Source organism: Cupressus sempervirens, chromosome 6, assembly GCF_028749045.1.
Source record: "Cupressus sempervirens isolate cs-2001-9-10 chromosome 6, ASM2874904v1, whole genome shotgun sequence".
Taxonomy (NCBI): domain Eukaryota; kingdom Viridiplantae; phylum Streptophyta; class Pinopsida; order Cupressales; family Cupressaceae; genus Cupressus; species Cupressus sempervirens.
Window position 1 is genome coordinate 403,961,735 of NC_143123.1, and position 13,897 is coordinate 403,975,631.

Consider the following 13,897-nt stretch of genomic DNA (forward strand, 5'->3'; position numbering starts at 1 on the left):
CCCGAAAAATTTGTCTAGTTAAAAACCACATCTCTACTTTGTACAATCTTCTTTGCAACAAGATCCCATAATGAAAATCCAAAATGATTTTCACCATAGCCCATGAAGATACACTACTATGATTTTGAATCCAACTTTCTCCTTTTTTCTTTAGGAACACAAACAAATGGTTGACACCCAAACACTTGAAGATGTGAGTAGGAAATCCTTCTACCCAACCATTCCTCTTCTAGAATTCCAAAGTCCAAATGAGATGAAGGACTTCAATTAATCAAGTAGACTGCTGTATTGCAAGCCTCCACCCAGAATTCTTTGCCTAAACTGGCATTAGATTGTATGCATCAAACTTTATCAAGTATAGAACTCGATTTAGTCTTTCCACTACCCCATTTTCTTGAGGGGTTAATGGCACAACTTTCACCTGTTGAATACCTTGATCTACACAAAAATTATCAAACTTCAACGAACAAAATTCACCTTTGTTATTTGATTTTAAACATAAAATAGTATTTAACTCATTAATGTGATTCAACATCATTGTCTCGTCCTTCATCTTCAACTTGTAAAGCTTCTTCATGATAAAAATTTTGTTTGCAGTAGACGCCATTTTGTGTACACACCTTGAAGTTTGTCCCATACCTCCTTTGTTGAATTTTTTTTGTTCACATTGAACAACATGTTGTCAAACAGCAAGAGAAAAATCTTTGTCATTGCCTTTTCATCGATTTTATTCCAAGTCTCATCTGTCATGGAGGTTAACTTCTTTACGTTACCTCTGATTTCAATTGCAAGATCATACTTGACTAGTAATGATCACATTTGTACCTTCTACAAACTAAAATTCTTCCTTGAGAATTTTTGCATTCTTGATTCCTCCATGACTTTGGAATTAGATCACCAAAATTGATTACAGGCTCTGATACCAATTGTAAGTTAATTAAGAATGCAAAAGAAAAGTATAGAACAACAAGACACAATAACATAGATGTTTATCATGGTTCACCACAAATTGTGGCTATGTCCACAATTAGAGGAAATTAATTATATTGATGAAATAGAATGAGTTTACAAATAGATGCCACCAGCATTTATAGATCACAAATGATCAGTTGAAGAGACACAATAAAAGTGGAGGGAAAATACCCATGTGACTATTGGCCTTCAATATTCAACAATCCCCACTTTCCCAAGGACATCCCAAACTCTTGAATCAAACCCTTTCTTTTTGTTGGGTGTCGGGCGACCATATGGTAGCATAAGGGAGGATCCTTGTGGAAGAGAGATAAACACATTTTTTTCCCCTAGATTAAAATAAGATAAAATAAAAACTCATGACCACATCAAATCTTCTCTTGCTAGAAATATAAAATAGCTACAAAAGTTTTGATCAATAAAAATCTAGTGATTATGTGAACTATAAGTTAAGAGTAGAAAATGAAATTTATGGTCTAACCAAGTTTCTTCTTGCTTCAAACAAGAAATAAATTGGGAATAAATTGATTTTATTGATTGCGTCAAATCATAGATTAAGTTCAAAGTGTAAGGTTTTTAACAAAAAAAAATCAATGAAATTCATGCCTCTCTCAAATAAGAAATAGTGAATGTCTCCACTCTAAAAGTGAGAAACTTGAACTATTTTTTTAATTTTATTTGGGGGAGTCTCCATGGGGATGTCTCCCATGGAAGCGAGAGGATAATTTCCTTGTCTTTGAATTCTTTTTGGTTTTTTATGTGCCCACTATGAATATACTTATAGCTTCTTTAAAATATAGAACCATATTCAAAACAAATCATAGAAACATAAACATTTAAAATTAGAAGAAAGACATATATATGCTAAATACATTTTTAAAGGTGATGCAAATAAGATGTTTGTAGAATGCCACATAACCATGTGTTGTCTTACAAGTAATTCACTAAAAATTTACATTTGTATCGTCATGCAAGAGACTTGTCTATATGTAATTAATAGAATCAAATCTGTACTCACATTTGGATCATTATTATAATATTGTTTTGTTCTTATTGGATACAACAATTTTTTCTACATATGGCTAAAATTAATTTGTTTGAAAATAAAAACATAACATGTCTTCCTAAGCTTATAATTGCTAGTTTATATTTTCTGTAATATTTCCTTCTATACAAGAAAAATACTACCATGAAAAAGGTAGTAACCAATAAGAAAGAAGAAATTTAAATGTTTAATATCACTTTAATACAATGTTTGCCTTAGATCATAGGTTTGAAGGATGTTGTACAATTTCTTAAAAGCAAACTATTGCTAGAAATGCAATCAAAGACTTTAGTCTCATTAACAACATGGACTAACAAGAGCTGTGTTACAACATGGGTTCCACCACATGCAAATTTAATTTGCAAATGTTAAATGTATTCTGAGTTCAAGTTAATGCCAAACTAGTAGTCACAAATTTAGCTATTCTTGTTACTCACTAATTGTAAAACAATATTGATTTAATTTAGAGTCATTATTTGAATGGAAACATCTATTACATGATGGATAAATTCTGTTTCCTTTTAAGTACAAACAAATAAAGAATTTTAGAAAATCAATTGACTACACATGCTCGGCACAAATTGTCCATAGATTATGACGTAAATTGTACATAGTCTAACATGATTTCTAGTTTTTAATTTTAATTATGTTTAATTTTTTTAATCCAATCTAAAATAAAATAATTTTAATTTAATTAAAAATTAAAATATATAGATTATTGTACTTTAATAGAAACAATACACTTGAATCTTGATAGTAATAACATAATTTCTTTAGGACAAGTAACCTCCCTCCTCAATGCTACACCTTTGTGAGCATCACATGGATACAATATGAATGTCTATGAAACCATCAAAATAATGCTTGATAAGATTATCATTGTATTTAATAATTAAATTGAAATTGATTACATGACCTAACTCTTCATTTTCATTTTAAAATTTATTTTATTATATAAATTAATAGTAAACTTTAAAAAATAATTATTCTATGATAATATAAATTTTAATTAAAAAAATTGAAAATAAAACTAATATATTTTTATTATTATTTTAAACTTTTGAAAAATAAGTAATAATTAAAATAAATAAGACAAAGTCAAAATAATAATAATAAAATAAATAAGACAAAGTAAAAATAAAAATAAAATAAATATCAAATGGCTTATTAAACATTATTAATATTTTTTCATGTCAATTAATGCTGAAGAGAGGTACAATAGAATTATGTATATATAAAATATTATTACTTACAATGAATTAATTTGCATGCCTCTTATTTATACAATTATGTATTTTGTTTTCTATTTTTAATTCTTAGATTTCAATCATGCAAATCTTATATTTCTTTTAAAAATAATTTAGAATAAAACTAAGTCTTTAATATTTTTCTAAAGTACAACTTAAATGCAGTTAAGCGGAGTTGAAAGACTATTCTTTCAACGAAAATGATAATTTTTTATGTTTTTGGATCAAATGCTTTTATATGTTTTTTTCGAAGGACAAGTTGAATGCAGTTAAGAGGAGTTGTGTGAATGGGGATAATAAATTATTTATTTATTTATTTATTTTTGGATTAAATTGAAACCAAACAAAATTGTAGTTAATGGTAAAATATTTATTTATTTATCTATTTTTGGGTTAAATTGAAACAAAACAAAATTGTAGTGAATTTAAGTTATGGGGACGTTACCTGTTGAGGAGGATTGCTGGAATCTTGATCAAGATCAAATGATAATGCCAGTGCCACAATTGGTACAAGTGAATGATGGGCATGATCAAATAATGGGCTACAATGAATATAATGCAATCGTTGATGCCATCAAAGAAGTAGGTGCAATGATCAACAAATAGCTACATAGTGAAGAAGATGACTATGCCCACTTGCTTGACGATATGTTGAACTCTCAAGACATTCTTGTTTATGGCCTTCAACATCCATTGCCCTATTCTGCTTCTTACAACTCTACATTTGTAAACCCCTTCTAATTATTAGATTAAGGGCTATGTACTGAACACAATTCTATTCAAGTGATATTGGAAAGGAATGCCATGCAATGTAATGTTTTCTTCAATTGTGCTCCTACAGTCTTTTTTGGGATTTACTTTCAAATAATTTCATATTCGATTCATTCGAAAAAAAATTGGAATTAAATAAAAAGTTGTACCTCAATTGCTCTCTTTAAATGTATCTTGCTACCAAATAATAATGCCTTATTAAGGTTTGCCATATTTTAATCCAAAAGGGTTCTATATCAATGATTAAGTTTATGACCTTTGATCTTATGAAATTTGACGAATCACTGAGATCTATTTCCATTTTGCCAATCTTTTAACTTCAATCTATTTTTTAAATTATTTTTGAATTTTCCAAATATTTTTATATTTGTATTCCTAAAGATTATTTTTCCATAACATAACACGGTTTCATGAGGTGAGGCTGTCATGTAAGTGTTTGATGAGTCATATGTATGGATCTAACTCTCGCTCGCCGCTTTCCTATATCACTACTAACTTCATAGTGCTCCTCTCCATGACAAGTTTAAAGTAATAGAGTCCACTTCCTAGAAATTTTTTGAAATCATAGAATATCCAATGGTGTTATTATTATTAATCATTTTCACGAACTTCTATTAAAAATGATTATAGTTGGCCGGTTGTTTAAATATTTAATTGCATATTTTTTCTATTGAGCATGAGTAAGGCAGAAAGACTAAAGTTCTTAATGTGCATGGGAATTTTTTGAAGCAAGCTCATATTCCTCTGAATGGTCAAAATATGTAAGGGATTCATTTAGATTTTGGTTGGAATGCTGGATCTTGTTTTAATAATGGAAATTGAATGGATCCCTATCTTCATGGAAAAATAGGTGTAAGGGGTTTCAACAGATCATATGTCTCTAACTGTAATGGACGTGGTGTAGAGAAGAAAAAACATGGTCCCAAGGCTTCCAAACCCCACATCCAGCCCATTTTCAACATTTTTCATGGGCCACTCCAACCCACACCCATTTTTTCTATGATTGGTGAGGAGATTGGAAATTTTAATTACCAACTCCCTTCTTATGTGTCATGGTCAAATAATGTCTCCACTACCAGCCCGACATTTTTTTCTTACCCCAATAATATTTCACTTGGAGGTAAAAAATCTGTGGGAAATCAGTTTGACAAAGTTTGGAGGAAAAAATTGGGGTCTAGAACTTCAATGAGATCAACTGGTCCCAATAGTAATCTAGATATTTCAAATGCTACATCCAAAGATGGCGATGCCCTACATCTTGTGATTGAAGATGAAACTCTCAAACCACAGGTCTCTTACATGCTTGACTCAACAATCATCAGTAAGATTTGGTCCTTCCTCTAGGCTATAGATCTTCTTACTTGGGAGAAGTGATACTAGTATGGTGTTACTGATTTATTCTACATTGATCACAAGTCTCTATTTTTTATTACTATATTTGAATTTGATTTTTTTTTGAGATAATGTTCTTCAAATTAAGAGTTGGTTCTTTAGAGGGTTGGGAATATATGCTAGGGCTTGGTCTCTGAACTTTAAACCTAGTCACACAACTTGTGATTTTGTGCCATTTTGGATTGAGCTTCCTGCTTTACCGACTAAATAAAGAGATCTACAAATTATTGAATTAATAGAAAATAAAATTGGGTTATTAATTCAACATGACTTATTTCCTTTTGATGAGCCATCTCTTTCTATTAGGTTTTGTATCTTCCTAAATCTAGATAAATCATTACCTTCTTCCTTAATTGTGTCATCTAAATATGGATGTTGGAACCAACCAATTATTATTTAGGACGCACAGACTGTGATCGAGAAGGTAGGTTGTTTGGGACTTTTTACTAATCAATTTCAAGATCCTAGTTTCTCTAATATGATAGTTTGTAGTAACCATAACTCTAACCCCTTGAAGTGCACTTTTAGGACATAGTCTGTTCCTTCCACCTCTAATGATGCTTGTGTATCTCAAACTAAAATGATAGGTGACTCATATTTGTAAATCCAATTGTTTGTGATTTTCCTAAGGGTCACTGTAATACACAAAAAGATCACTCCTGCGGAGACTATTCCAATCCTAATAGCTCTATGACTGATTTGTACACTCCTCTTCAACATTCACTTTTAGGAAATATTTTTTCTCTCATGACTTTTCCAAATTTAGGGTCTTTCTCCTCTTATTTTGTTAATAATTTTATGTTGTTTTTGACCCATTTGCTCTCTAAATGGAATACTCGTCGACATAAGCATACAAGTCTAGATCAATCTATTTTTACATCAGGGTGTGTGCACGATCATGGTCAACCAAACTATGCTCTTAAGTGATAATAAACAATCAACAAATCAGGGTTATGTCATCTTGACATGAATTTTTTTACTTTTATAAACTTAATATCAAAATGTTGAGAGAAAAGAATCTCTAGAAAATTTAATCTATTTTCTACAATACTAGGCCTTATCTGAAAAAAATAAAAGTTGATTGGTCAAATTTTGAATTTTAATGCAATGGTACAAAAATTTCAGGATAAAAATAAGAAGTAGACATATGTTTGACCACCTTAATCAAAACCAAATGATAATATTTTTAAGTAATATTATAGATGGGTGAATGCACAAAGTTGGGTCGCAATTCTGCGGAAGTTAAATCCACAAAATGAGACCTCTTAGAAATGAGTACCTGATTTTAAAAAATGGGCACATGTTTTTGGCTTGGGTACCCAACCCTAAATTTAAAAAATAGGCACCGATTTAAAAAAAAATTGGGTACCTATTTTTTATTTTAAATTTAAAAAGTGGGTACCCATTTCTCAGCAAATCAAAAATTTGAATTTTTTACAAATGGGTACCTGTTTTTTAAAAGTAAAAAATGGGTACCCATTTAAAAAAAATTAGGTACGCATTTTTTAAAAGTAAAAAATGGGTACCCATTTCTAAAAAATTCAATTTTTAAAAAGTTTTGGGGGGATTTCACATGCCGCTTTTAGTTTTTCAAAATGGGTACCCATTTTTTGAATTTCAAATAATGGGTGCCCGTTTCTTACAACATGAGGCAGGATTTTTTCCTTGCCTTGGATTTTGGTTTGGGACAAGCTTGGTGAGACCAAGCCTATGCCTTCACTTCTCAAGATTTTGAAAAGGCATTGAATTGACAAATTCATGCCTTGCCATAATTTTTAGAGGGTCTTCCCGATCATATTTTTTTACAAAACAAAAATCCATTAGAGCTCTCATTGTCCTGATTTTAGAAATATAAATTTTATATTGTTATAATTTTATTTAGTATTTTTGTATTATTTTTAAATCAAAGGTGGCACCTAAATGTAAAATAATGACGTCCACTAAAACTTTAATAACTTTTTTATTTTATGATTTTAAAAAAATTAATTTATATGTCATCAATCTTCATTCAATTCTTTTGAATTGAAAAAAATTTGAAAAAGGTGAAATTTTGATCAAATTATGGTGTCCGTACACGAGAGGTTTTGAAATTTACCTTTATAGCCAATTCAAAATTAATAAAAAAAATATTCATTAAAAAATTCAAGAAAAATATTCTCATCAATCTTTGGTGTGTCAGGTAACTCTGTTTAAAATGATTCACAAAAAATCATTTAGTTGTGTCAAATTATGGTGTCTGTACACGAGCATGGTATGGTCTTGAAATAGGCATTTTGAAAAAGTGGTTTTTAAAGATCCATACCAAAAAAAAATCTATCATATGGGTATACAAATAAATTACATATTCAAAAAGAAGATCCCAGGCACTACAATTTTTATTTCTGAATTTTTTTATATTTAATCTCTAAATGGCTCAAATTTTGGCATCAATTGACAAAATATTTCAAAAATAGGAAAAACACTTCCACTTTTTGGTCAAAAGTGAGACCCAACTTCTTGCACTGACCCACATAGAAGAAGTAGACTCATGCCTAGATGTGACACATATTTTTGGGTATTTTTATTCTAAATAAATAAATAAATATTAATTTTCTACTTTAGTATTTTTGGAATGAAAAAACTCTTGTGTCTAGCCACCTTAACTAATTCAAAACTCTACAAAATTTAAATATATATTTTTCCTTATAGTAGAAGCATAGAATGTGATGCATATTTTGGATTTCAAAAATGTTCTACCATTTGAAAGTTATTGTTTTTCAAGCAGTGTGTTAATCAAAACTTTATATGCAACTCTATTAGAAAATCAGTAATAATCACTTACTGAACTCGTAACATGTCAAACCTTACATTTATGGAAAGCTAAGAACGTTCTTAAGAAATCCTTTTCATTTCATCAAATTTTGGTGAAAGAAAAGTCGTCAGCTACATGTTTGAAGTAAAAAACACACAAGAATAGGCCAAAAACACAAATTTGGGACTTTTTAAAAGTTGACCATATAGGGTTGGTATCAAAATATATAGTAGGCCTTATAAAGGTATTAATTGTTTTCATTTAGTATCAAGATGGGTGGGAAAAAAGTTGGAATAGATTTTGAAATGCTTTGAGGCATTTCAAAACTACATATTTTTTAGGTCACCACTTTTTGGCACACCATGATCTTGCACATACCCATCATTGATATCTTCTAAGTTTTTAATTACATATCCAGTTTCCAATGAAGAAGATGCTATTCATCACTCTCAGATGGATGTTTTCATCAATGAGCTTGTTTAAATAATGGTCAACCTATTTCTTTTTTGTCTAGATTAGGAGCTGCATCAGTTTCCCAAGGACATTTATTATCTATTGAATATGCCCAAATTTTAGCAGAAGAGTGTAGTGTACCAATTCATCCCCAATTATTTTATGAAGATAGCATGCCCCATGACCTACTCAAGAATAATCAAAATTTTAATTTTGACCCCCCTTCATCTAGGATGGAGGGCTTTAATAATGTTCCAAATCTTGGCTTGGCAGTCAAAAATTCTCCTACTCAAAGATAGATCTGACCAAACTAGGTTTCACTTTGTTGATCCACCTCTTACTAATGTTATTTTTTATTTCTCCTAAAAATTGTCTATTTTGTGAACACCCCCCTCCCCCCATCTTCTATGAGTACAAAAAATTCAAAGCCTAGGGGTAGGCCATCGAAGGCTAGAAAGCTAAAGATGAAGTTGATTCAGGGATTCAGTCAACTTTGAACTGTAGTTTTCCTACCTCTAAATGATTGACAAGGAGTACCAAGAGTGCTTCTTGTTAATTATGAAGATCCTCTCTTGGAATGTCAGGGGCATTAATGTCCCTAAGAAATGTAATATAGGATCAAGGAGTATCTTGATTCTATCCAATGTGATATAGTCTTTCTTTAAGAGACTAAGCTATCAACAAATAACTTTCAGAGATTTGTTGGATGTTGTTCAACATGGAATTACTCACATGTTCCCAGCTTAGGTGCTTCTAAAGGGCTTGCTATATTATGGAATCCTAAGACTATCAAGGCTCAACATCTTCATTAGGGAACTAATTAGAAAATGTAATCCATTCAACATTACGAACTTTCATTCCAATTGATTAATGTTTATGGCCCTACTCCTATGTTAGATAAAAAATGTTTGTGGCTTACTCTTATAGGTTTTATCCAACAATCAGTTGGTGCCAAATTCTTTATCGTTGGTGAATTTAATGCCATTCTTCATCCCAGGGATAAGAATGGAGGTATTGTACCCTTGCCTAGAGCTACCCAGGACTTTAATGATTTTGTTGATAATAATGCTTTGTTTGATGTTCCCCCACAAGCTGAATCTTTCACTTGGACAAATAGAAGAGTTGGGTTCCACCAGATTGTAGTTAGATTGCATAGATTTTTGTGTTCACAATGTTGGAAATTGGTGAACTATACTATCCAATCAGATACATTACCATATTTTGAATTCGATCATTTTCCTATTCAGTTGTCCATTCTTCCATCAGATTCAACTCAGACTAGTCTTTCTAGATCATCTTTTAAGTTTGAAAGTGTTTGGTATTGTCATCCCCATTTTGATGACCTTTTAAAAAAATGGTGGAAGGATACTCCACTAGAGCCAAGAACCAAAATGTTGTTGTTTCACAAGAAAATGTAATATGTCAAAGGGCTTATCATGATCTGGAATAAAAATGTTTTTAAAAATATTTTTGAGGAAAAAAAGCTAGTAGAAGAAAAACTAGCTGAGATTAATCAACATATTTTACTCCATGGTTTAAATGCTGATATACATTCAAGATAGAAGATATTGCAAGAGGAACGGTCTGAATTATGTAAGTGAGATGAAGAGTCTTGGAAATAGAACTCTAGAGAATTGTGGCTTCAACAAGGGGATCATAATACTAAGTTTTTTCGTGCTTTTTCCAAACAAAAGAAGGCTAGCAACACAATTTTTATAATTCATGACCATCTAGGAAATTCGATATCTGATGCAAAGGGTATCCAAAATGAGAGTGTAAGGTTCTTCTCTAATCTACTTTCCCCTCCACCTCAAGATCCCCTCCTTCTCACCTTGTGAATGAGATCTTGGATTCCACTCCCTTAATAATTACAGAACATGAAAATTTGGTTCTAATGGTCCCATTTACTCTTTTTGAGATACATGTTGTAGTTTTTTCTATGCTTGGACTAATAAGGCACCAAGCCCTGATGGGTTCACTACAATATTTTTTTTAGAAATATTGGGATGCCATTTGTTTTGAGTTTTTTGAGGTGCTTGAAGAATCCAGGAAAAATGTTTCCATTTTGAAGAACTTTAATACCACAAATATTTCTCTCATCCCAAAGGTCAATGCTCCATATTCTTTTCCTTCACTCTATTTCTTTGTGTAATAACATCTATAATAGTATCACAAAGGCTATTTATTTGCGACTTAGGCCTATTATTTCAAAAATTATATCGATAGAACAAGGGAGTTTTGTTCCTGGTCGAGAAACAACAGAGAGAGCCATAATATCCCATGAGACCCTTCATACCATCAAAGAACATAATATTGTGGCCTTTGTTGCCAAACTAGATATGATGAAGGCATACGATAAACTAAATTGGTCTTTTCTTCTTCTAGTCTTTTGTCAGTTTGGCTTCTCCTCTAAGTGGTGTAAAAAGATTAAAGCTTACATTTTAGATGCATATTTTTCTATTCTCATTAATGGAGAACCAACAGGTTTGTTTGCGTCTTCCCAAGGAGTTCATCAAGGTGACCTTCTTTCTCCATTCTTGTTTTTCTTTATGGTGGAGGCCTTCAGAAGACTTATTAACTCTTTTAATCAAAAGAGATTGTGGAAAGGTCTCAAAATTTTGGGTACATCCTTGTCCATAATTCATTCTCTCTTTGCTGATGATACTTTACTCTTTGGATCATCTACATATCAAGAAGTACAAAGTATGAAGAAAGCCATTGATCTATATACGCAAGTTTTGGGACAATGTATTAATGTAATCACTACAACATTTAGGGTCAAATTGTGACGGTAATTTGTGACGGCGATGTAATTTGTGTTGATTTTCATTTTTTTTTTGGCAATTGTCCCTGACGTCGTCACAATACCAACGTTGGTGTCATAATTGTGATGCCCACATGAGTATAAGCAAAAAGAAAAAGAAAACATGACATAAATCATTCCCCATTTGTTTTGATTGTGGAGAGTTGTGCGCAAAAGAGGGCGGAGAGCTCCGAACATTATCATGCCCTTGTGATGTCCATGCCCTTGCTTTGTGATTTTCTTTAAGGGCTATGTAAATGTTCTTTTATTTTCCTTCTAAACATGTATCTCTTTATATTTCATTCTAAACATGTATATCTTTAGATATACATAGAGATATTTTTTAAGGTGCTTATTACATCTTAGCACAACAAAAACATTGATGCAACTACATACATATTCGAGAATCCAAATAATAAAACAATAAAACTCACTCAACCCATGCTAAGTGACTTACCTCAAGATCTTGTACAAAAATAATGCAGACCAAGAAAAATGGTAGAACTTGCAAGAAATTCTTACAAAAACACATCATAGAAGATATTTTTAGAAAGAAAGAAGCCATAACCCAGTTAAATGGGTCTAGTTGTTGATTAGTTGGGTGAATTTCAAATTCCTATAGAACTGTCATCATATTTGGTACAATAAAATGGACAATTAGTTATTCCCAAATAGCAAGCTCAAATACAGTTTTCCAAGTGATAAAATTGCATATGTAGATGCATCACTTGCATCTTAGGCATGAAGCACATTCCCCAATTTATAAAAAATGGTTGGATATAAAGGCTCCATACACTAGCCCAACAAGAGAAGCCAAGGATGTAACCATGCATCTATTGACACAGTCTCCCTATGAGGATCCCAAGTATCAACTATTGCTGTTAATTTGGGCATCACTACATGATCCAGAATGTTATGAAGTACTGAAGCCAGTAGTAACTTATCCCATGTCTCAAGAAAACATAACATAGGTTCAGGATTGCTTGGCTCCCATGAAATTGTAGCAACTATTCTCACTGCTGGAAGAATAAGTTCAGTGAAGAGTTGAGTGTAAGGAGTTGAAGAAGCAAGTTCTGCTTATGTGTAAATTCCATAATCATGAGGCTCATTCCCTTGTAGAAGTCTCTGCCACAATAACATTACCTCTAAACCATGCAAAGGATGTTGAAGTGGTTCCCAACCTTGAAACACTCTTATAAGTAATGGATACTTGAGATCATCAATGGGAGATATTGTCAATACTTGAAATGCTCTTATAAGAAAATGTAGATGCAATAGATGAAAAATTGCACAACTTGTAGTCCTTCCCATATGTGGACTATAAATTGTCAAAGACACTTGCAAGTGATTCCAATGTTAGAGAACCTACAATAACACTTTCTTGGATTTTATTCAGTGGCTCCCATAATATCCTTTATGTTGTATAGTTTTTATTTCTGTCGTGTAGTCTCTTTCTAAAGCCACTCCTTCTCCTTTTGGTATATTGCCACAAACTCTCTCTCGTGCCTTAAATTTTGATTATCAAACTTTTGAATATCTACCTCTACCATATCTAAAATCAACTCCACATCGTAACTCTGGCATAGGTGTTTGAACATTGATAGCTTTCATTTCAGCATTCAAGTTTTCAAGATTGGTCAACACCCTCACTTTCAGACCTCTCATGGCAAAATTTTTTTGTACTATTTCAACACCATATTCTTGCTTCTAAGCTAATAGTTCTTCAGGTGCAGTTTCTTGTAAAAAATTAATTTTGTTGGACACTTGTAAACTCTTAGAAAGTGCATTGTTATTTTCATGTATGTATGTATATATGAATGTATGTATATATGTATGTATATATGTATATATGTATGTATGTATGTATATACATATGTATATGTATACACACACACACACATATTTGTGTGTCCATGTATGTCTGTATGTATTTATATATATAGAGAGATCTTGTGGATTGTGGATTATATTACCCTTCTCATCCCTTATAATAGCTCCAAACCCTATAGGGTCTAGATTTTCCTTTGCAACATCATCAAATTTCATTCTGATCTAGCTTGAAAGAGGACTATCCCATCTTGCAATTTGCCTTTTTGATTTTACCTTCTCCTTTTGATCCTTCTTTCAATTAAGGTTACCTCTAGAGTCAAAATATACATTCTCCTTATATATTGTGTTTAAATTTTCAAGCACACTATGCTTAATATTATTAGCTGAAAGATGGAAGGGTTGGGCTTTATCTCTAAAGACCCTGTCATTCATTTCCTTCTTGAGTAATCATATGATGCGAGGGAACATAACATCTAGAGGTTTTTCTCAACATTTCCTTTAAAATCCTTCTAAAACCTCCAAAGGTACACTAAATTCTCTAGCATTGGGTAAATTCAAGAAGTTGAGTACCAAAAATATGGAAGTTCTTGAGG